Here is a 14,857-nt window from a genome sequence, read left to right as displayed (position 1 = left end):
GAGTTTGGTTCCTAGCAGTGCAAAACACACAAAAAAATTTGTAAATATGCAAAAAATATAAAGGTCAGTGTTGGTGGATATCCAGGCACAGGCACACACAGACAATATAGGTTAGGAATTAGGAAATTATTTATTAATAAAAACCACAATGGAAAACAACTTACCACTATATACCAAGAGCTTTCTAAATGACTTATTCATTCCACTTATTAGAATTTTCCACTTATAGAAAAAGAGGGGAAAATTATGTGTAAAGCAAAACATTGTAATATTTTTTTAAATTAGACATGCAGTGAAAAGGAAATGATAACACATTATGCTAAGTCTAGAGAATTTTCAAACAGATAGATAGATAGATAGATAGATAGATAGATAGAGATAGAGAGATACAGATTTTTTTTTTTTTTGGTACCAGGAATCGAACTCAGGTCCTTATGCTTGCGAGGCAGGAGGCGGCACCACTGAGCTAAATCTCCAGCAAACCATGATATTTTTTAAACGAAATTGATAGCTGGGCACAGTGGCACATGCCTGTAATCCCAGCTTCTTGGAAGGCCAAGGCAGAAGGATTTTGAGTTTGATGCCAGCATGGGCAATTTAATGAGACCTTGTCTCAAAAAAACAAAAATGTTTTTTAAAATTGAAAAGATAAATCAAAGTAACTAGAAAATAAAGAAGTTAGGCTATGAAATTATCAAAACATAATCTCCTCTTTCTGAACTTATACTTCCTAACATTTGACAGTAAAATCCATGAAATATTTTTTTAAATTCTTGCCCTAACTAGTGTATAATTTTGTTTATTCACAGTTAATTAACTGGGTTTTTTTTTTCCAGTTTAATATATATTAGATTGGGGAATGTTGGGTATAGGGCATTGAATTCAAGGTCTTCACACCAAACTACATTCTCAATCAAGGCTTTAAAAAGAAAAAGAAATTTTTTTGGAAACACAGTCTCCCTAAATAAGTCACCAAGTTAGTTACCCAGGCTCGGCTAAAATTTGTGATACTCCTGCCTCAGCTTCCCAGAGAGATAGGATTGCAAAAATGCACCACATCCAGATGTTAATTGGATTTTGAATCCCAAAAGTGATATAACTTTATATTAAAATTGAAAAATACAGAAATGTAAAAAAGAAAGCTCATAGGGCCAGGGATTTAGCTCAATGGCACCGCACCTGCCTTGTAAGCACAAGGTCCTGAGTTCAATATTCAGTACCAAAAAGAAAAAAGTCTCAGTTCCACTGCACAAAGTCTCATATAGTACCACAACTTTTGGTAGTTTAGAGACTTTTCCTCATGTCTTCATTATTTAGCAATGCTAATTTAAAGTGTTGAAAACAATTGGGTCTTAAAATCTAATTTTAATAATTGTTTCTGAAAAACTTTTTACTAGATGAAAAATATACAAAAGAATGAAAAAGAAAGTATATTTCATTTCAAATATTATCATAAAAAAATTTGATCCCCGGTACCAAAAAAAAAAAAAGAAAAAAAGTATTATCATAAAGGGATTTTTTTTCCTCACCTTTCTAATTATGTGAGTATGTGGGTATACATATATTCATAACAAACTTAAAATCAAGATTGTATTCTAAATACAATTTTATAATCTAATTACTTCAGGAAAAATTTCAAACACAAAAGTAGAAAAAATAGTAATAGGTCTGGGGATTTAGCTCAGTGGTTCTGTCATCTGCCTCACAAGCACAAGGACCCGAGTTCAATACCCGGTTCAAATTAAAAAACAGTAATAAAGAGGAGCTGGGTATGGAGCTCAGCGGCACCACGCCTGCCTTGCAAGACAAGATCCTGAATTTGATCCCTGGTACCGAAAAAAAAAAGAAGAATAGTAATAAAGAATCCCTTTGAACATTCATGGAGCTTCAACAATTATTCAAACATCTTAACCTCCAGATTAATTTGAAGCAAGCACCAAATCATTTCATTTACAAATACTTGTGCATCTGTATCTAAAAGATGAGGGAAAAAAATAAAAGATAAGGGACTTCTAAAAAGTATAACAGCACCACAATCATATCTACAGTTTTATAAAAATGTTTTACTAACATTGACTAGTTGGTCAATGTTCAAATTTTCCTGGATTATTTTTATGAATCTTTTATTAGTTATTAGTTATTTGTCCACACATTGCATTATTTGATATGTCTTAAAGTGTCTCCATATATAGCTTGTTCATCCTTTTTCAATTGATTTGATGAAATAAAACTGGGTTGTTTGTCCTATAGGGTTTTCCAGTCTGGCTTTCTCTCTTTTTTTTTTTTTTTTTTTTTTTTTTTTTTTGGGTACCAGGATCGAACTCAAGACCTTGCACTTGCGAGGCAGGGGCAGCCCCACTGAGCTAAATCCCGGGCCTCTGGTTTTCTAATTATAACTCCCATGGTATCATTTAATATGTTTCTTTGTTCCCTGTGTTTACTTGTTTAGATACACAGACTTGATCAAATTCTAGTTTGACTTCAGGCCAGAATATTTCACGTGTGAAGTGAGATACAGGAGAGAAATCACGTCTGCTGTTTCTCTGTTTGTAAATTAACCATCATTTCTAGCTACATTGTTTTATTAGGTGTTACAACAGGATGGCACTTTATCCTTTCTGGATTACTTATTGGCCAGAATATTCTGTTAAAGAAAGAAACATTTCTCTATTAGATTTCTCTTAGTAAAATTTATATATAAGAAATGAACTAGGGCCGGGGATTTAGAAAAAAAGGGGAAAAAATGAGAATCAAGACTTGTCACGTAGAGGTACAAGATCCCAACAATGAATGTAACTGTACTGTATCCCTAAAATGTACCAATAAACTCAATTAAAGCTGAAAAAAAACCAAATAACTTGAGCCTTTATAAAGTAAGTGAGCAATAAAGTGTGAGAAATATGTTAGATAATCAATAAATCTCCATCAAACTGTGTGAAAAAAAAAGAAATGAACTAGATGCTTGATTCATTCTTTTTATTTTCAATTTTCAAAATAATAAATTGGTTTCCTTCCAAAAATACCAGTAGAGGTTTTTGTTTTGCAGTATCAATCAGAGCTAACACACTAAAACATATTTACTACCCATTACCCTTATTCTCACTCATGCTCAAACTGCCCCTCTCTGACCAATGAGAGTGTCCTCAAGTTGATTCTGAGTCCATTCTGAGATGACTCACAAGTCTTTGATACTCAATTTCTGTTGAGACAAGCTGTTCCAAAATCTTGTGATTTTCTACTCAAGTTCTAGAATCTATCATTTCTCCAATTCTCCAAAGAGCCCGGGAAAAGGTTATCTTTAATGGCAGCATCTTATAGGTATAACATTATTTAACCAGGCACTATGTGAAGGAAGAGGCTTTACATAGTTTCTAACTATATTCTTTTATTAATTAAGTATTTAGCTATTTTACAGAAACAGCATGTATAAATGACTGATAATATGATTCTAATATTTTCTCTATTATTTAATGTCTAAAGAGAGGCTAATCAATTGGCACTTTTATGGGATTTCCCTTAAACCAGGATGTGTCCTTCACCCATCACACATATCTGCTTCTAGGATGGAGCTCCCAAACAATAAATTAAAAGGTGTCAGCTAGCATGCTATGAAATCTCCAGGGGAGAGGGGATAATATATATATTTAGTCCCTAACACTCAAAAGCCCCTAAGGCTATTCTGCTTCTCAGAACTAAAATCCTCATATTCCCTGGACACTTCATGGCCAACCAAGAGCGTAAAATGGTGATGCTAAATGGAAGATTTTTTGTTGGCAAAGTGTATTGGAGGAGTCTCATTTGCAACTACACCAAAAACTTATAAAAAGAAAGTCACTCTTCCAACCTCCTAAGATTCCCTCTTTGATTGAAATACTGGACAAGCTAAATGTCAAGTAAATTGAGTCAACAAATAAATATCCTTAATATATATTTTAGAATACAAAAAGTTGCAATTTTTTAATGTGGTGCTTATAATTTTGATTGATACATCAAATTGTAATTTGCTTCTTTCTCAGAATGTTTGGAAAGTATTTTTCTGAAATTCCTGGTCATAGGTAGAAATTCTTTTTTAAAAAATAAAGTTATAATAGCAATATCCTGAGGTAAACCACCTGTGAATGGCATCTTACATTGCCTCTATTTACTCAGGCTTTGTGAGATAAAGTTGCTTCCGGTCAAAACTCTTTAAGTGAAGTTAATCACAATTCATAGGCATATTTTTAAAAATTCATCCCACTTTCACCATTCAAATTATAAAGAACCTCAAACAGTAAATGCTTAAGCAGAATTCAGAGTAGACTTCAAACGCTGCAGTTCCCATGTTCTGCTCTCGTGACATTTATAGTCTACTGGGCAAAACTTGAAAACTACTATAAATGCATTCCTGTAGGCAATTAATATTTCTTTCTATTCATTTTGTTAATTGTAGAGAGAACGTTACTAAGTAAACTACATGATGATCATTTTAGTTTGCATTTTAGATAAAAGAATACTTTTTAGCATAAGGCACGTCAGAAATATTGTAAGAAATGCTCTTATTCTAAAAATTATTTGTTTATCTAAAATTAGAACTAGCCAGGTGTGTGGTACATACCTATAATCCAAGCACTCTGAGAGGCTGAGACAGAAAGATGGTAGGTTTGAGCTCAGCCAGAGCAATTTAGTAACTTAGTGAGACACTGTTTTGAAATTTTAAAATGGGAAGGGCTGGATGTGTGCACCAGTGCAAAGGCCCTGGGTTCAACTCCCAGTTACACCACCAAAAAAAAAAAAAAAAAAAAAAAAAAGTAGAAAAGAAAAAAGACACAAAATGAAAAGAAAGAAATTAACTGAATGGATGGCCTACATTATACCTAGCAACCCTGTGAGTGAACATAGTGGTGACTCATCTTTGAAAATTAAAAAGAACAATATGTTATATAATAGCAGAATTTTTTCAAATTTTAACATGCATTCAAATTACCCAGCTGCTTATCAGAAGGCAGATCCTGCCTCTGCAGATCTGAAGCAGAGCAGAACTTGAGATTATTTTTGTATTGTTTTGTTTCAATTTTATTTTTATTAGTATATATTTTAAGTTCATAATAATTATATTCATTGTGGGAAGTGGGTAAATGTATACAACACATCTTAATTCTTTTTTTTATCTCCTTCCCCTTCCTGTCTTCCCCATCTACCCATCTCTTGGTCCTTTTCCCATTTGCAAAAGATCTATCTCCCTGTGTCCTATTATCTACTTTTATTATTTTCTTTAATTTAGTTATACTTGGATTTCTCATATAAGAGACATCAGGTGATACGTAAGCTTATGTGTCTGATTTATTTTATTTAATATGGTCTCGGGGTGCACCTATTTTCCTACCAACGATTCCAATTATTCTCCTCTGTAGCAGAGTATCACTCCATCATGTATAAAGACCACATTCATTTGTTGATATATGTATACATACACCACTTTCAAGATTGACTATTATGAGTTGTACTGCTACACGCATGAATATAAATGTATCGCTGTACTATGATGTCTTTAACTCTTTTGAGACAATACCCAGAAGGGGGATACCTAACTCAGATGGAATTTCTAGTTTTAGCTTTTTGAGGGATCTATGTACTGAATTCCATTAATGGTTGTGCTATTTTACATTCCTACCCACAATGTAGAAGTATTCCTTTTTCACTAAAGCCTCATTAGTATTTGCTGCTATTTTAATTTTTTCATGATAAGTCATTCTCTCTGCACTAAAATGGAATCTTAGTGTTGTTTTAATTTGCATTGCTCTAATGGCTAGAGATGTTCAGTATTTTTTCACATATATTGTTGGCCATTCATACTTCTGAGAAGTGCCTATGCATTTCAGCCGCCCATTTTTTGACTAGGTCTTTTATTTGTAGGGGTCTAATTTTGGGGGGTCCTTTGTATATTCTAAATATTAATCCTCTGTTGAAAGTGTAGCTGGCAAAATTTTTTCCCATTCAGTAGGTTGTCTCTTTACTCTGTTGGTCGTTTCCTTTGCTGTGTAAATGCTTTTTAATTTGATATAATCTTGCCTCTTGATTCTTGATATTATTTCTTGTGTAACTTGGGTCTGTTCAGAAAGTCCTTGCCCATGCCTATGCCTTTAAGAATTTTATCTTCCAGCAATTTATTTATGTTTTAATATTTACATATTTAATGTTTTGATTTTAGTTTAGCACTAAAATTTTTTTCTTTGGTTAGCTGTCCAGCATCTGAACTTTTTGAGCTTGGGGAATTCATTGATTATGAGTCTTAAAAGAAAAAAGGGCCAGGGATTTCACTCAGTGGTTCTGCTGCCTGCTTTGCAATAGCAAGGACCTGAGTTTGATCCTCAGTACGAAAAAAGAAAGAAGGAAGGAAGGGAGGGAGGGAGGGAGGAAGGGAAAGAGAGAAAGAAAGAAAAGGAAAGAAAGAAGGAAAGGAAAAAAGAAAAGGAAAGAAAGACAGATAGACAGGCAGACAGAAAAAAAGAAAAAGAAAGAATGAAAGAAAAGCCTGATTCTCCTACACAAAAATTTATAGAAGCAGTCAAATATTTTATTATTTTCCCTTAACCTCCTCCACTAGTCAGGAGCACTTGCATAGGCTTGAGTCAAGAACTAGTAACAAAATAAGCACAAAAATGCAGTTAGTTCTCATTTTGGCTGAAGTACAGTTGTGACCAAATTGGGTTGCCAGAGCAGGGGTGGTGGACTAATGGGCACAGTATAGTACGGTAAGCAGCATCAGAAATAGCAGTCTTTGCCCTAGGCTGCCTCCGGGCAAAAGTTTTGGGCATTTTCTTAGCTTCATGGCTTTGAGCTTTGTTCTCAACACTTATTAATACATAATTGTATGAACTTCTCAACTCCTTAGCTAATAAATCAGACAGGACTGATTTTTATTGCTTGAAACAAAAACCTTGATAAAACCAAAGAATCTGGTAGAGGCTCCTGGCTGTCTGGGAATGGGATGCCACCTACATCATGCAGAATGATCTCTTTCTCATAGGGTGAGGACAATTCCTAGTTGGGCAGCCTCTTCTTGGTGGAAGGGTGTTTCTAGCAATTCATCTCATTGTCTCTTCTGATGATGAGCTTTCTGATAATGACTTCTCTTGTCATAACAGGACTAGGTTTATATCCTAATGTGTTACTAATTATCTGTAACTTTGGGCAAATCATCCTCCATGAGCTCCATTTTCTTGGCTGTTAAAAGGAGTTAAGACTATATGTTTTATTATTGCATTTTGTACATCGTGTTCAAATTCATTGGGATTTTTAGTACTTCGTTGGGGTATAAATTACATATCACTTGCACATTAAAATGCACAATTCAATTATTCCTATTAAATTTATCAAGTTCTGCAACCATTATTATAATCTAGTTTAAATTTTTTTTGTCATCCCAATAGGCTTCTTCTCAACTATTACATTTACAGTTAATCCCCATACCCTATAATTAATCCCTACATCCAGACAACCACCAAGCTAATTTCTGTCACTATAGATTTGCCTTTTCTGGACATTTTACATAAGCAGAATAATATAATAATAATTACTTATCATACTAGCTTTTTATGCTACATAGTAGGTATATAATAGCCTATACCCGCAATGCATAGCACAGTGTTTTAAACATAGTAAGTGCTCAAGGAAAATAAAAACAAAAGCCATTGATACTGAAGAAGTCATTGTTGTGAGAATTAAATAAATCCCAAAGTGTAGTCTCAGACCAATATCAGTATCACCCAGAGATGGTTAGAAATGGAGTCTTGAGGCTCATCCCAAATGCAGTGTGTTACGTTCCGGATTTTTGCAAAGTCCTTGGGTAAATTGTATCCTCATTTAACTTTGAGAAACATGGCTTGGAAAGCAATCTCCACAGAACAAGTATTAAGTGTGTCACAGAGAGATTACAAAGCAGTGTGAATTCAGACATGCACAAGATTACTACAGAATGAAAGATGCATTTTTGGCTCAACTATAAAGTATTTTAGAGAAACAGTTCGGACAGACACTTTATAATATCACTTTATGCATTGAAAAATATATTTATTTTTCTTATAGCTGAGTGACAATTCCATGAGGAAACCGAGTTTTAAATAGAAAATATAAAAAAAACCCTTAACTGAAATGGACTTTACACTGAATTCATTAGCATGACAGTTAATTATGGAACTTCTTACTTCTAAAGGTTGACAAAATATATTGCAGGTCCATTCCCTAGAAGAGATAAGACTTCTAGCAACACCTAGGAGGTCAGTGTCAGACCCTAGGAGACAGAATGGAAGATGTTGCATAGTTAGCACAGATCTCTAATAAGGAAAACCCGTCTAGTTTTCTACTTACAGTCCTCTGGATAAAAATGCTTTAATTTACCCATTTAATCATTCCTCAAATCATCAAACATTTATCAAATTTGTCACTACTTGACAAGTGCTGTGCTAAGGCTTTCTGATGGATTGCCAGGTATAATATTCTTGAGGCATTTCATATCAATACAATGACAGCAGTGACACTGTTCACAAAAGACTTTGTATGATTTGTGAATGTTAAAGTTTAAAATGCTATTAGGTTAAAACCACATTAGTTATGTACTTAACACATATATTGAAAATGGTAAAAATATATTTTCCAGACAAATCCAAGCTGTACAGTAAATACAAAATAGGAATTGTTTTGATGTAGTGTTGCTTTAAGGAACATAATAGGGATTGTGGTAATTTTCCAGATCCACTTTTCACCATTTATCCTCATTAAGACTGGAGGTAGGACTCCAGATGCACCACTAAAGCTCTCTGGTTCTGGTACCAACACCTCTGCTGGAAGACAAAAGGGAAAAGTACAAGAATTTATTCCCTAGTCTTTTGCTGGGCCACATTTGGTAATGGCTCCATTTCTCTATTTATAGTCACAACCTTTGTCAGGCATCTCTTCCAAGCTATAACTCTTACTGGACTCCACCAAAAGCTACCTTCCCCTGCATTTAGACTGCAGGCCTCCTACTGTTGCCCGTCCTTAAATGTTTTACTTTTCTTTATTGGTTCCTTTAACCCTTCCCAGGCCTCTACAAATCATCCCTTTGTGAACTTATCTTTTCCTCCCCAAGTATGCTGTCTTTGGTAATATAAGACTCTAAGGACTGCCTGCTGGGTTGGCACTGTTAAAACATATAATATACCATCCTGCTCCTGAGAAACTCACGAGTCCAGGGAAAGGGATAATATCAACACAACACAGGTGGAGCAAGTGGAAACACTATACGTTGGTATCTAATGAGAGATGTGTGGTTCTTTGCCACTCAGCATCCATTCACCCTTCTTCTGATAATCATACTCTAATTTCCCTCTTCTGTTATCATCAGTCAGTATTCTTGACTGAGGATCCCTTTCTTAACAACATGAGTAATCGTGTGAATCAGGCCCAACTATTGGATTTTTTCAGCTACATGGCCTAATCAGAGCCAGTGAAATATAAGAATTCTATTCCTGGAAGCTGTGGGGAAAAGGCATGCACTCTTCCACTGAGATTGCTGACAGTAAGGATTATGTCAACTGGAGCTGCCAGGAGCCACCATATGGAGCCTGAGAATGAAGCCAACTCAGAAATCAGAGCCAAGAGATGAAAAGGAGTAAAATTCAAATGACATTGCTTAAGCACTTGAATGAAGCTATGCCTTAAACTAAATATGTCACTAGATTTTTAGCTATGCGAGCAGTAGCTAATATATTACTCCTTTTCTTTTTGTATAAATCAGTTTGAGGTCTGTTCTTTTATTTTTATCACCTGTAATTTAAAAAGCTCTACATTTCATAAATTGGTATCAGGAGTGGGGATTTGCAAGAGGAAAAAAATCAAGAAATGTAGAGTCTGTTGATTCAGATGAGGTTCCATCTACAGTGGGCTGAGAACTTAATAACAAAGCAGCAGGTTACACCAGTACTTCCTATATACTGGAACTTAGAACATGTGCCTATCAAGGATAAAATGTAAAAGAGCTTTTCATTTAAAGGTTAGATTCTTGAACAGATTGACTAATACTTGCTAGCTTGCAGTGAGAGTATATAAGATTATATAAGAAAGAGCCAGTCAGCTGCCCAGAATCCTTCCATCTATGGCTCAGCTATCTTCTGGGATTTATAGAGTTTTTTGATGCAGACACAGCAGGGACAGAAGATTGGCAAAGGCTTACCTTATTCTTAAGCACATTGGCTAGAAGTGATACATATCACTTCCACTCAGATTCCATTGGAGGTAGTTACACAGTTCTACCAAGATTAATAGACTAGGAAATGTAGCTTTGGATAGGTAGCTACTTCCTAGAAACAACTCAAGAGGATAACAGTTATTTAACACAATAACACAAGAGGATAGCAGTTTTTTGGTGGTAGCTTTGCCACTGAGAATAATTTTTTTCAATCCTCACCATATCAGGAAAGAATGAAGAAGAGGTAATTCCCAGAGAATTATTTTCCCTGTGGTCCATTATAAATATGGCCATGAAGAAACAACATATGAGAGCCCCTCCAAGAACAAACCATATGGCAGCCAGACTGACTGATCAAAGAACATTATCCCTTCATGTTAGGAAGCTCCTGTCAAGTAAGACATGATATATGCCATGACTCAGAGACCATGGTGTATTTACCATTTTTCATTTTTCCAATGAATTTTCAATGTAGTTGTTTCTTTTCTAGTCATTGGTTTTTCTTTTGTTTTGCTTTGCTTTGTTTTTTAATGGTACTAGGGATTGAGCCCAGATCCCTCACACTGAGCTATAGCTTGAGACTCATCCCCCCTTTTTCATTTTGAGATAGAGTCTCAACAAGTTGCTAAATGGCCCAAGATAGGCTCAAACTTTTGACCCTCCAGCCTCATTTGCCCAGAATACTGAGATTACAAGCTTATGCCATCTCATCTAGCTATTTAAAGTGGCTTACAGTTAATTTTATCATGTATCCTTAGGTTACTAGACCAGGAAGAACTACTGCTGCTTAATAGAGAGTCATGTACATCATTGGCTATCCTGTACCTGAAATTAGCTATAGTACTTGGATGTGAACACATTTTGGATAGTAGAAAGGTTGTTGCCATTAGACATTTGTGGAGACAGATTTGTCTGCTGTTTATTACCTAGGACACACCCACCCTTCTTATAACCACATTCCCATTTTAAGTAACAACCCCACATGCAGCCATGCACTGCTGATATATGCATTGCCTGGCATGGGCTTGTCAATCACTTAGGCCAATCTAAGCAGCTCCTTGTGACGATTGGTTTAGAATACACACTTGACCTTTGCTGGTAGTGAGGATGGTATGAATATAGAGCTGCTGGATGCTCATCTAGACCTCTAGAATGAAGCTAACAACAGAGAAGAGTTCAAATATATGGGGGAGAATCTGAATATTGATGATACACTATGAATTCTTTAAAATCAAAACCATGCCTAACATGACTACCTTAAGCCTTTCAGTTAAGTGAGCCATTCCTGATGTGGTTGGGATATAGTTTAAGTGTCTCCTAAGATTTCATGGAATGAAAGTGTGGTCTTGGGAGGTGCTGTGGCATTTTTAAGAGGCAGGGCATAGGGGAAGTTCCTCAGGGCAATTTAGGATGTGCCCTTCGTATAATTTAAGGCATTTCAACCTGGATTTGGGTTAGTACTCTAGAAGGGAATGTAACAAAAGTCTGAGCATGGTCCTACGAAAGCCTCTCTTGGCTTTCTGCTTTGAGATGCAATCACTTGCTTTTGCACATTCACCCACCATTGCCATGGGCCATAAAATGCACAGGACCATCACTGGAAGGGAGCTGATGCAGGTGCCATGCTTTTGAACCTTCAAAACTGTGAGCTAAGTCAGCTTCTTTTCTTACAAAGTTAGCCTGTCTTAATAATTTCATTGCGGGGCTGAGAATTTAGCTCAGTGGTTCTGCCACTTGCCTTGGAGGCACAAGGACCTGAGTTCAAACCCTGGTAGGTACCCCCCCAAACAATAATAATAATTTCATTGCAGTAACACAAAAGCTAATATGAATCCCTTCTCTGTTTAAGCCAATTTGAGCTGCATTTTACGTCACTTAAAAACCAATGGATCCTTAATGAATTAAACACAGCTATGTGAGGGTAGATGCATAAAAATATACATGGAGTAAATATGTTCTTGGGACAGCTCTGAAGGGGTGGTCTGCAGAGTGGTTCACAGGGAGAAGAAAACTAGATTGAGGTGAGGGCTTGCAAATCAGTCACAAGAGTTTAAACTTAGTGGAAAAGAAAATATAGCCATAAAGAGATGCTAGAAGTGAAGATTTTGAACAATTATTCTGAGAGACTAAATTGGAGCAAAGAGAAGGAAATCAGAAAGCATATAGAGATTGTTGAACTAAACCTGCCTGGCAACGTTCACGAGCTTAGAGCCCATGAAGGAGAGACAAAGGAAGGGATTTGACATGATAAATCAATGGCCCTGACAATGGCCTGGATAAAAGCAATAAAGAAAAGAATGAGTCATCAATGACATCCAAGCATTCAAGTGTGGGTAGCAGAGATAGCAGGGATATCAATGGAAAAGAAGAGCAATCGTCCTGGAAAGATGTGAGATTGGTTTTGGTCCTGTTGATATCGAGACAATGGCAGGTTATCCAATTGCAAAAATGGATTGAGAAGTTAAAATGAGAATATGCAACTCAGAATAAAGGTGATATTAAAGCTAAGGCTCTGTACAGAAAAAGCACTTAAAGCAGTAATTGTTGTAGTAGTAACTATAACCAAAGGGAGAGAGGGAAAAACAGAAATGAAAATTTATTACCTGAGGCAAAAACTGGTCTCCCAATAAAATGGATGTTTGTAGAAAAGCTGGAAATGTTAAAAGCAAATGCCAACCATCCGTGGCCCATCTCTGTTTCCCTAGACCCACCTGGCCTCTCCAGCCTTGCTTCGTGCCCCTGTACACGCTCATACCTACCTCCTCACTACTGTACTAATACACACTTGGCCAGCTCTGGTGCAGACCTCAGCAGTTGCTCTTCTCTCTGCTTTCAAGCTTGCCTCCCACAAATGTCACTTGCCTCTCCATCTGTTTAATCCAGGCCTCTGCTTACATACAGCTTCCTCAAGAGGCCTTTCTAAATCAACTTAACTGAAATTTAAGAGTACACCACGGCTGCATGCATCCTTCTCTGCCTTCTACTCTGCTTTTTCTCATTGTAGTTCTCACTCCATGGCATTGTGCTGTGAATCTTTTTGGTTTTGTTTTGTTTTTTGGTAGTGGAGATCGAACTCAGGACTTTGCACTTGTGAGGCAGGTGTGGTGCCACTGAGCTAAATCTCCGGGTCCTCTGTGAATCTGTTCTTAAATGCCCTGGAGCAATTGTAACAAAGTTCCTGAAGACAGGGACTTTGCTTTATTCACTAATACAACCCTGATAAGTGGAAGAGAATCTCCAGCAGAGGACTCTCAATAAAAGTAGGTGTGGTAGTGCACACTTGTCATACCCAAACTCTGGGAGGCTGAGGTATAAGGATCTAAAATTTAGCTCAGTGGTTCTTCCATCTGCTTTGGAAGCGCAGAGTCCCAAGTTCGAACCCCAGTACCAAAAAACAAAACAAACAACAACAACAACAAAGCATCTCAAAATTTGAGGCCAGCCTGGGTAACTCAGCAAGACTCTTTCTCAAAAAATAAAACGACCACGGAAGTTGCTGTGCCTGGGCTCTATCCCCAGTGCCCAGAGTGGTGGTGGGGAGAGCAGTAAAACAGAAAAGGAAATCCTCAATGAAAGCTTGTTTAATGACGAACAAACAAAAAACAGAAAATGAGATGAAAAGAAAAAAATACAAGAAGTCATAATTAAAGACACTTAAAATTCCTAGAACACTGCTGTCATTTCAGGGAAAGACAAACACAAAACAAACAAAAGCTTCCTGAAACTCCTGCATGGCTCCATCTCCCGCGGGAAAGGAAATTCAGGGAGGTCTGCTCTGAGACATTTTCCTGAGGGCTCTGCCTAGGACTTCACGCTCCTGAGCGCAGGGCTCGTTTTCTACTCCACCTCCAAGTCTAGAGCTTTGAGAGAAGAGCTGAGGGCGGGCTGAAACCCTCGAGGCATCCAAAGCACTTCTCTCCCTCTGAGCTACTAGGTGACTCCAGTGAGGAACTTTAATGGACTGGTAGGGTCACAGACCCAAAGATGGTTCCTCCTTAACCCTACACTACCCCATCTTAGCTCTGCACTACTCTACCCTACTCTCACCCAGCCCTAACCCTAACAAAGCCCTTATACCACCCTACCGCGAACCCTACCCTAAACCCTAGCTAGCCCAGCCCTGACTAAACCTACCTTTACAGTACCCTGATGGACCCAGCCACAAACCCAACGCTACTCCTATACTAACTTAACCCTAACCCACCCCAACTCTACCCTAACCCTTGCCCAGCCCTGAGAATATGCAACTCAGAATAAAGGTGATATTAAAGCTAAGGCTCTGTACAGAAAAAGCACTTAAAGCAGTAATTGTTGTAGTAGTAATTATAACCAAAGGGAGAGAGGAAAAAACTCTACCCTAACCCTTGCCCAGCCCTGACCCTAACTGTACCCCTACAACACCCTACCCTAACCCTCCTCTACCTAGGTCCAGGCCCTACTCCAGCTCCTGCCCCAGCCCAGCCCCTGCCAGGGCCCATACCCCCTCACTTCTAACCCATCAGCGCCTCTCCACCTCCACCCTCCCTCTCCCGCTAGGCCCCAGGGGTACCGCCCCCCCCCACGCCGCACGTTCAATCCTTTCCCACGAGCCACCCGGGTACTATTTGTCCTTCCGCGCCGCAGGGCAGACGTCGGTGGAGGTTCAGGGCGAGG

The sequence above is a fragment of the Fukomys damarensis genome, unplaced genomic scaffold (genome assembly GCF_012274545.1).
Source record: "Fukomys damarensis isolate Sample0158 unplaced genomic scaffold, DMR_v1.0_HiC HiC_scaffold_25, whole genome shotgun sequence".
Classification (NCBI taxonomy): Eukaryota; Metazoa; Chordata; class Mammalia; order Rodentia; family Bathyergidae; genus Fukomys; species Fukomys damarensis.
This window is presented reverse-complemented; position numbering follows the sequence as displayed.